Here is a 9,456-nt window from a genome sequence, read left to right as displayed (position 1 = left end):
TAACATTATAAATAAAAAAATATATATTAAAATTTTAATAAATATAGCATTATAACATGAAACTATGATTAAAAAACGCTTTTGCTATAAGAAGTTCATTGACATGAGGTTGGGGACTTGAAGGAGGCCATTCTGCAAGAAATCATTTAAGCCTTTTACATAACTCACTGCTTGAAACCCTTTAAGCCTTTTACATAACTCACTGCTTAAAACATCTGGTGTGGTGCTTGAGAGATCAGTAGAAGCTAGAAAAATGGAAAAAGATATTCAATTTCAGACATATGCAAAACCAATCTGTGTTCTTGCTGTATACACACACACACATAAAACCAAGAATTAAGGGATGAAGAACTAACCTGCAATCCAATCTATGTTTTTGCTACATACACATACAACCAAATACCACCAAGTGCTCCATTCGTTTTTGCTCCAACCACCAAACACGTCCATTGACCACCTTCCTGTATGCATCTGTTCTGCACCATCACACTCCACTACTGTCGCACCATACACAACCGAGAACTAGAACCAAACCACCTACATCTTCAAATCCATGGTTCTTAATAACTTCACATATGATCAAGGGACCAGAGTTTTAGTCAAGAAATTACCCGAATCCAAATACCCTTCACTCAGGCAATTGATCGAACACTTGGTGGGCATATGGTTTCATACACAAAACAATTAGAGATTTTGGTCAAGAAATTACCCGAATCAAATACCCTTCTGCCTTACCTATTACAACCAAGACAGAAATCCAACCAAAAATTAAAAAAGATGAAGAAACAACAAACGATTTTAGAAAGATGAAGAAAGAACAAATAATTTTAAAAAATCATTGCTTACTTGATGTTGCAGAAAGAACAAAGGATTTTAGAAAGAACAGACGATTTTAGAGGATGTTCCAGTCTTCGTTTTCATTCCAAGTTGCAAATTTATCTAATGTTGTTGGAACTGCGACTGCGAAGACGTGAAGTCGTGAACTGAAGCTTGGAAGGGGACTGCGACGTTGTTGCTTGAAAGAGATGACGAACCGGAGGCCAGAGCTAAAGTCGACGACATGAGAGGCCGGAGCTAAAGTCGACGGAAGAAGTAGATGCACCAATTTCCCTTTGTTCATTCTCGTTCGTGGGTTGTGTCCAGAGAGGCAGAGAGAATCTCGATTTTTTTAACTGCGTCGAATGAGAAATCGGAAGCAACCTTGAAGCATTCGTTACATTTTGACAATTTTGCCCTTAATATTTTTTTAAATTTACGTTGACTTTCATTGACCGATTTGGGCGCCTAGACCCGCCTTTGACCGAATTTGACCACGTCCGATTCGATTAGCTATAAATGTCGACGGTAGAGGACCGCCAAGCGCCTAGGCGCCCGATTAATCGGCCGCCTAGGCTAATATTTACAACACTGATATCCAAAGGTGATGTACGATATATATATATATATATATATATATATATATATATATATATATATATATATATATATATATATATATATATATATATATATATATATATATGGTATATTTATTCTTTTTTTTTTTTATGTTCGAAACACCAATGTTTGGTCATAGCCAATGTGAAGCCAATATTATAGTAGACCCTTAGTTTAGTCTATTATTTTGGTGTTATAATCGACTTAATCTTCAACATCCTAATTTTGCTTACTTTATGTAATATACCTTATATATTTTAGCCCACTTCTATTCTTCTAGATATAAATGCATTAATTGTATCAATCTACTGACCACTTTAATTCCTAATTATGGGATTGAACTCTTGATTGGCACTAATTTTGTGTCATGGTGAGATACTATGAAACCATCACCTGGAATGATAAACTTAATCTATTCTTTGTTGGAGAGATCAAAATCAAATGTCCATAAAGCAAATACAAATGTAGTTTGTAGCTTAACCATTCCTAATGGACCTCCTTATTGTAAATTTTTCCATAAGGAAAGGCATTTCCAACAAGGCTGCTTGGAAGATAAAGGAATGGTTGTCAAAGAAATTTGATCATCTATTTATGATCTATGAGTCCTTTAATGGTAATAACAAAGGAAAATAAAAGAGTTGTCACAAGAAGTTCTAGTTTATTAGAACTCATATACACTGAAATTTGTGGACCTTTTCCTACGGGAACCTCTGGACATAATTCATTCATGACTTTTATGGATGATCATTAAAACTATATATATTTGTATTTGATAAATGAAAAATCTGAATCACTTGACATGTTTATAACCTTTAGTGCCGATGTGGAAAATTGACTCGACCATAAAATAAAGGTAGTGGGATCAGATAGAGGAAGAAAATATTATGGTAAACATACTAATATTGGTTTGGTTCCCGGTCATTTTCTTTGATTTTTAAAAGAGACACACGATCATAGACCAATTTTCCATGTTAGGAGCTCCTTAATAGAATGGTGCCGCAAAGAGAGAAATATGACTCTTATGGACATGCTAAGAAGTAAGTTTTTAAATATCACTTTACCTCAATTCTTATGGACTGAGGCATTAAAAACGGTAGTCCATATACTCAATAGGATTTATTCTAAATTTTTTCCTAAGAAACCTTTTGAAATCCGAACGAGAAGGAAATTGAGTTTGAGATATCTGAAAGTATGGGGTTGCCCAGCCGACTCTATAATCCTAAACAAAGAAATCTTGACATAAAAATTGTCAGTTGTTTCTTTATAAGGTACCCCGAACCTTTAAAAGGGATTTAGATCATGTTTCCCTTCCCATTCCACTCTTATTGTTGAAACTCGCCTTGTCGAGTTTTTAGAGAACTCTAATGTCAGTGGGATCAATGTACATCATGATGCAAACCTACAAGAAGTGCAAAAGGATGGGCTCATGATCCACTTACATCCTTATCATGTTGCACCTCCTGTAGATGACACTGCCCCACCCAGTGCCTCTCATGAGGAGAATTTTGATTTAGTATGCCATTGAATAAAGGCACATCTCACTTAGAGGAGCAAATCCCGATTATCACTAAGCCTCATGAATCCTAAATTTCATTAAGTTGGTTATCGAGGCCTAGAAGACCCATTAACTTTGATGATTACATAACTTACCTTAATGAAGCTGATATGGATATAGGAAAGTGCAATGATCCAACATCTTATCAAGAAGCCATAAGTAGTGACTAGTCATCTCAATGGAATGAATACATGATTGACGAGATTTATTCCATGAGTAAAAATTATGTTAGGGAACTTGTTGAACTGTAACACCGTAAATTTCCAAACAAAATTTTCATTGTAATTTCATATAATTCTCATAACGCATTTCACAAAATCTCATTTATTTAATTTACAAAATGCATCTCCATAATTGTTTGTTTAATAATCCAGGATCCTCAAAACATAACACTTTCTCTAGTGTGTACAATCGAGTCGGTGCCTTCCCGCGATCCTGAGAAAACCTGAAACACATAACACATAACACTGTAAGCACGAAGCTTAGTGAATTCCCCAAAATACCATACACATCTCAGTAGCCTCTCATGGCTATACTCAGATAAGACCCTTCGGTCAATGTGTCTTAGTGGGGCCCTCCGGTCCTAGAACTCAGGCAGACCCTCCGGTCCTAAGTCATCAAGCTCATAATAACAATACTCAGCATAAATCACAGAGACATAATGCAGAATATCACAATACACAAATAAACACATAAGACATCTCAGTCACATAAGGATACAACTCATGGTAAGTATAGTGAGAAGACTCACCTCGGATGACGAACAGCTCCTATAGTTGCTGCTGCTACGCACCGACCACTAACTCTGTGCCAAACCCACAATTATACCAATTAGGAACTAATTCCAAAACTCTCACTCATTAGGTCTAAAGGTAGTCCACTAACCAGCCCAAAAATGACCAAAAACCCATTGGGCCCACCAAGGCCTAATAATAAATGGGCTCTCCCAAGGCCCAATTCTCAATCTAAACATTAAGCCCAAATCAAGGGCCGAAAGTACAATATAATATTTCTCTGCTCAAAGTCTTTAATACACAAGCCCAAACATCCAGGCCTAATCCCTAAGGCCCATTAAAAGATCTAACCCAAAAGCCCACAGTAAGGTTACGCGGGGCGTACCTCCCTTGGTACGCTCAGTGTACACTAGCATGCAAAAATCTGATCAGGGACCTCAACCCAGTATGCGGGGCGTACTAGAATTACGTTGGGCGTACGCCCAGTTATGCTTAATCCATTCTCTTGGTCTTAACCCATTAAGACCTTAGCTCATTTCTCAGATCTGGTCTCCCTAATGGCTCTTACTCCAAAAAGTCAGGGACTTTAAGCCTTCGCATGGCTGATAAAGTAACAACCACCCAAAACTCTCATTCTTTTGATTAAAAATACTCATATCTCATGCATGAGGTGGTTCCCACGTCCAAGACCTCATTTTTATGGATCCTCTTCACCAGAAACCCTTATAAGGACAGATATTAGGCTCTGGAGTGCAACAACTCATAAAGCTTCAAGCCTTGGGACCAAAAACCCTAAAATGGACCATATTATGCACAAATAAAAAAGGATGAGAAAGCTCTAAGCTTTATACCTTCAGATGATGCTACATCCACAGGAAAGCTTAAATCTAAAGCCTTGACTCCAACTTTATTCTCTTCCATGCTCCAGCTTCACTACAAAGATGCCATAAAACACATATAAACTCACAATGGTCACACACAAGCTCAAGAACAAGGATTAGGGTTTAGGGGGGTTTATTGAATGAGGATGGTGGCCAGAAATGAGGCCATCTGATTCTTTATATAGGGACACTCCTCTTAATTAGGGTTTCCTTCTGTGCCTAGTACGCCCAGCGTACTAGGTGGCTCAGCTTAAATGTCACGCGCATGAGTACGCTAAGCGTGCACATGCTTACGCCTAATGTATTCTGCTGCCAACAATTTCAACTAAGGGACTTATCTTGCCAAATCATCAACTGTCATTGCTTCCTCGACATAACCTCAAATCCCACAAACCTCATACCCTCGAATAAGTGACGAGATTCCCTAAGCTTCTAGCAACTTGTGACAACCCTGAGACTCCCTCTTACTCGGTTGCAGCCTAGGAACCCTAATCACGGACGATCAGAAACAGGATGTTACAATTCTCACCCACTTGAAATAGATTTCGCCCTCAAAATCGCTCCTTATCAACATATAGATCGAACCGATAACCCAAAAAGCACCACCGAAAGGACCTCTTAACATACAACAATCACTTCCAAAGACACTTGATCCAAACAGGAACTCCCGACCCCGAAGAGAACAGAATCATCTGACGCTGTAGTACTTGATCTTACTCTTTCTGAACTAGAAAACTTTAGTGGTCTGTCTCCTTGCCAGACCATCCTCACAAAATACCATGTTAATCTCTCATTGATTAACAGACTCTAAGAACACTATACTCACTTGGAAGTATCCTCTGACACCCATAGACATAAGCCCCAGCTTCCTCTCAGATTTCCCTTCAATACTGAGCACCAGGTCAGCTCCCGACCCAAACGATGAACCTCCATAGATTACTCATAGCAAACTAAAACGTCTCACCAACTTCCTTCTCACGATAACTATCTCGGCTCATCGTGACACACAAGTCACAAAGTTCGCTTTACCCCAAGCGAATGCTACAACTCATCTGAAATTGTCTAGCCTTTGACCTTTGTCATCTACCACCCACAGGTTCCATGCGTCTCGCGAGTATTCTCATACCCCCCGAATCTGACCCACTTCGGTCTAAGAAATCAGGTGAAGATCAATATCCCTCAAAATAAAACCCATCTACAAAAACGAAACCTCATCTCGCCTACCCAACACATAAACGAATCCAAACTCAAGCTCGAGAGTCTGATTCAACAGAAGACTTGGAACCACTCAATTCCAATCTGGTACTCAACTCATGACCCAAGATTCGCGGATTTAAGAACACACATTCTCCCCAATTCCTTCTGATTACGATAATCCCCACTCACCTGGGATATATCAATTCCCAACTGACACGAAGAACCCCGTCTTACCCCTGGTTCGGCAACCAGGATCCGAAGACTCAAACGATAAGGCTACCCAAGCCTAAGAACTCCTCTGCGCCATACATTGACTAGCAAATACTATAACAACCCCCCCCCCCCCCCCCCGCGTGCAGTATCACGACACTCTCTCGCTGACTCACTGATGTTATGGCTCCTCGTAGTCTTACAATACTCTTTCTCTAATTCGCGTATGCTACGGCTCTCCGCAGTCACATGATACACTCCCCCTCTAACTAGTGAATACCACAGCTCCCCGCAGTATCATGATACCCTCTCTCTGACTCACGTATGTTGTGGCTCTCCGCAGTCACACGATACCCTTTCTCTCATTGACTCAAGGATGCTACAACTCCCCATAGTCTTACAACACGCTCTTACTCACTGAATTGCCATGGGCTCACTCCATGGTTTTTTCCCGATAATCCTAAGTGATTATCCCTCACTCGGATCCACCCGCTCTCGTATCACCTCAAAATCTCATCATCAAGTCAAAACCACAGTGAGTTCACTAACTCATGCTCCGCAATCCAACATAGATAAGGACACACAGCCACTCAGTTTATGCACCACCACTTCCTGATGTAAGTTCTCATAGGTAAGGCACTTTTCTTCGCATGGTTATGCCCTTAGATAGTCCGACTCTGACGATAATTAACCGAGGGGTCCCCACTGGAACAAAAGTCACCCGGTACTCCGCTCTCCATTCCACATATCGAGTCTCAACATGACAAAAAAAAGCCAAGACATCATACATGGTACCTCGGTACACCATCACTAGATCTCACGATGTCTTGCCTCAACCACTGATCTTCCACTCACGCAACTCGAAATCTCGAAATACCCTAATATCACAAATTAAAACACGGAGGAATCACCAATGACTAAAAACACATTGACAAAAATCCGAAGCTCCATTCTCTACTGATCACCATCCATACGAACTACTCATACCGACTCTGAAATTAGTTGACAGCTCAATTGCTTCCCCTCCTGGAGTATAAATCACAATCCATACTGATGCCTACAAATCTCAGCAATTGCCCCTTGAACTCAGCAATCCAACTGCTTCGAACTCAACATTTGCAAACTGGAAAATCCCTGACCACAATAAATTCTCTGACCAACAACCACCTGCCGTGGATTCACTCATCCTTTCATAAGCACATACACGTACATCATCCCACCTTGCACCTCGCTTCATCCACCACCAACCCATATTTCCTGTGTCCGCACCGCAGATCTCCATAACCAACTCTCTAACAGTATCTAACCAAATCTCTGATCCTCTTAATAAAATACTCAGTCCTCCCCCACTCAGGGTTCAACCCATCACCAATTGGCATACCTACAGTCTACTCCATAGACAGCTTCCGCGTGCATCACATTTAACTTTTGGAATGTACCACGTAGTTGCATCAATTATCTTCCCGATGGAAGCCAAACAGCTCCAAATATCTCGTAACTCAGGCAAAAATCTTAAAATCCTCTCGATGTGACTGCCTCTAGTCATCTCGAAGCCTTAGGCTGACACACCGCCGAGTACCCCAACTGTTCAAAAACAATCCTGGCTCTCGGTATGGAAATAATTCACTACCACACACCTCGTCTCCGACTCCTCGACCAGCCTCCCCACACAGGAATTATCATCAAAGCACGAGACCTCACTCCCACAGCCGATACATAGCATAACAACGAGGGCCACCACCCCAGTATACTCCTCTTGATCACTTGAAACCGCTGCTAAAAGCATGCCTGAATCGACTAAGGCATCTTTTTTTCCTCCTCTCAGTCTCCACTAATCGCTCTCTCGTGGTATAAGGAATACCTCCCAGCAAACATATTGCCCAAATACTCTGGTGAAAAGGTTGCAACCCTATGCTACCCCACGAGGTTTACCTCCATCTCTGAAACCGGAAGCTCAACATCTCATTTTGCTTCTCCTAGGAAACGGGAACAACGCAACTCTTGTCACTGAAAGTGACATCTCAACTATCGACCGATTGCCCAGCTCAGTCTGCAATTCTCCATAAAGTCTCATCTCTACTCATCCTTGTGTCTTGCGACTCCTACTCGCATCTCACCAATAAATCTCTCGAAAACTAACTCGATTCCTTCTCTAGGTATGCTCCATTAAAACTCTCTAGACATGGCCCTCTAGCCCCACACTCTATCACAACTGATCTCAGCCTGATCAATCACCACGGAAAAACTGGCGAACCAGAAACACTAACTGCCACGAATCATGGTACTCGAACCAAGTGGTCACCTCTCAATCTACTATGAATCATGGCACTCGAACCATGTTCTCTTTCTTCTCAAACTGCTACTTAGAACCTCTGGAATTCTCCCTGTTTCGAGTATGGGTCCTCTGCTTTCAATAGTACGGGCCCATACTACCTGCCACATCTACCCATACCTTCCACATGGATCCTCCCAAATTTTCTAAGTAGTTGCTCAACCTTCTCAATCACCAATTCCGTCACATGTGTTCGCTCTCCAGTGAGATACTCTCCTCTACCAGCGTACTCATCTGGCTAAGGTCACCCTCCCCTAGGCTCTCCCTAGGTTTTCACACTTCTCCACCATCAGCTGCTGAAGAACTCCTTATGATGCCAACCATCTACCTCCTGAATATCGTCATATTCACTTAGTAGCTGACTCCCATCATCAAGAGTTCCACAAAGCATGAAGCAAGCAGCATTCGGGCATCGAATAACATCTACCAACATGTAAAACCACTCTAGGTTGTTACCCACTTGCTCCCCTCATACTCAAAGGATATCATTGAACTCAAGCAACTTTAACCCACACGGGCATCTGACTACTCTCTCAGTAGACTCCTCAAATGCTCATCAATATATCTCTCCTAGATTACTCCTCTACTCCAATCCCTCTCTAAAAAGGATTCATGTTGGATACTCTCACTCCGCACATACTCAAAAGCAAAACACAAATAGCAGCAATTCCTAGGCTAAGGCATCACAAATCAGGCCACTCTAGTCCTAAATTATTAAATACTTAGCCTATCTCTAGCATGCGTGATATCTCATAAAATATCTCATAATATCTCTTAACACAAAAGTAAGGGTATTTTGGGAAATCACCATTCGGGCTCTGGCTGATTGTACACATTTGCTCGTTTTAGAAAATCATTTCTTTTGAAAATTTTCCTCAAATCCTCAGTTTGAGTCCAAATTTACCCGAAGGTGCATCCGAATCCCTCAAACCAAGGCTCTGATACCAACTTGTAACACCATAAATTTCCAAACAAATTTTTCATTGTAATTTCATATAATTCTCAAAACACATTTCAAAAAATCTCATTTATTTAATTTACAAAACACATCTCCATAATTGTTTGTTTAATAATCCAGGATCCTTAAAACATAACTCTTTCTCTAGTGTG

General features: G+C 40.8%; 1 long non-coding RNA gene across 3 annotated transcripts; it reads right to left on the bottom strand.

Moving 5' to 3' along the window:
- LOC145097066 (uncharacterized) lies at nt 1–1,192 on the bottom strand. Of its 3 annotated transcripts, none has more exons than XR_013704207.1 (4): nt 847–1,191; nt 612–735; nt 357–543; nt 1–245 (listed from the first exon to the last, which is right to left on the bottom strand). It is a non-coding gene; the product is annotated as an uncharacterized LOC145097066 (long non-coding RNA). The 3 variants fall into 3 exon arrangements; XR_013704206.1 differs by having other exon boundaries at nt 357–537; nt 847–1,190; XR_013704205.1 differs by having other exon boundaries at nt 357–735; nt 847–1,192.
- Nucleotides 1,193–9,456: the final 8,264 nt, after the last annotated feature.

This window comes from Lactuca serriola, chromosome 4 (genome assembly GCF_051521515.1).
Source record: "Lactuca serriola cultivar US96UC23 chromosome 4, Lser_US96UC23_V15, whole genome shotgun sequence".
Classification (NCBI taxonomy): Eukaryota; Viridiplantae; Streptophyta; class Magnoliopsida; order Asterales; family Asteraceae; genus Lactuca; species Lactuca serriola.
This window is presented reverse-complemented; position numbering and strand designations above follow the sequence as displayed.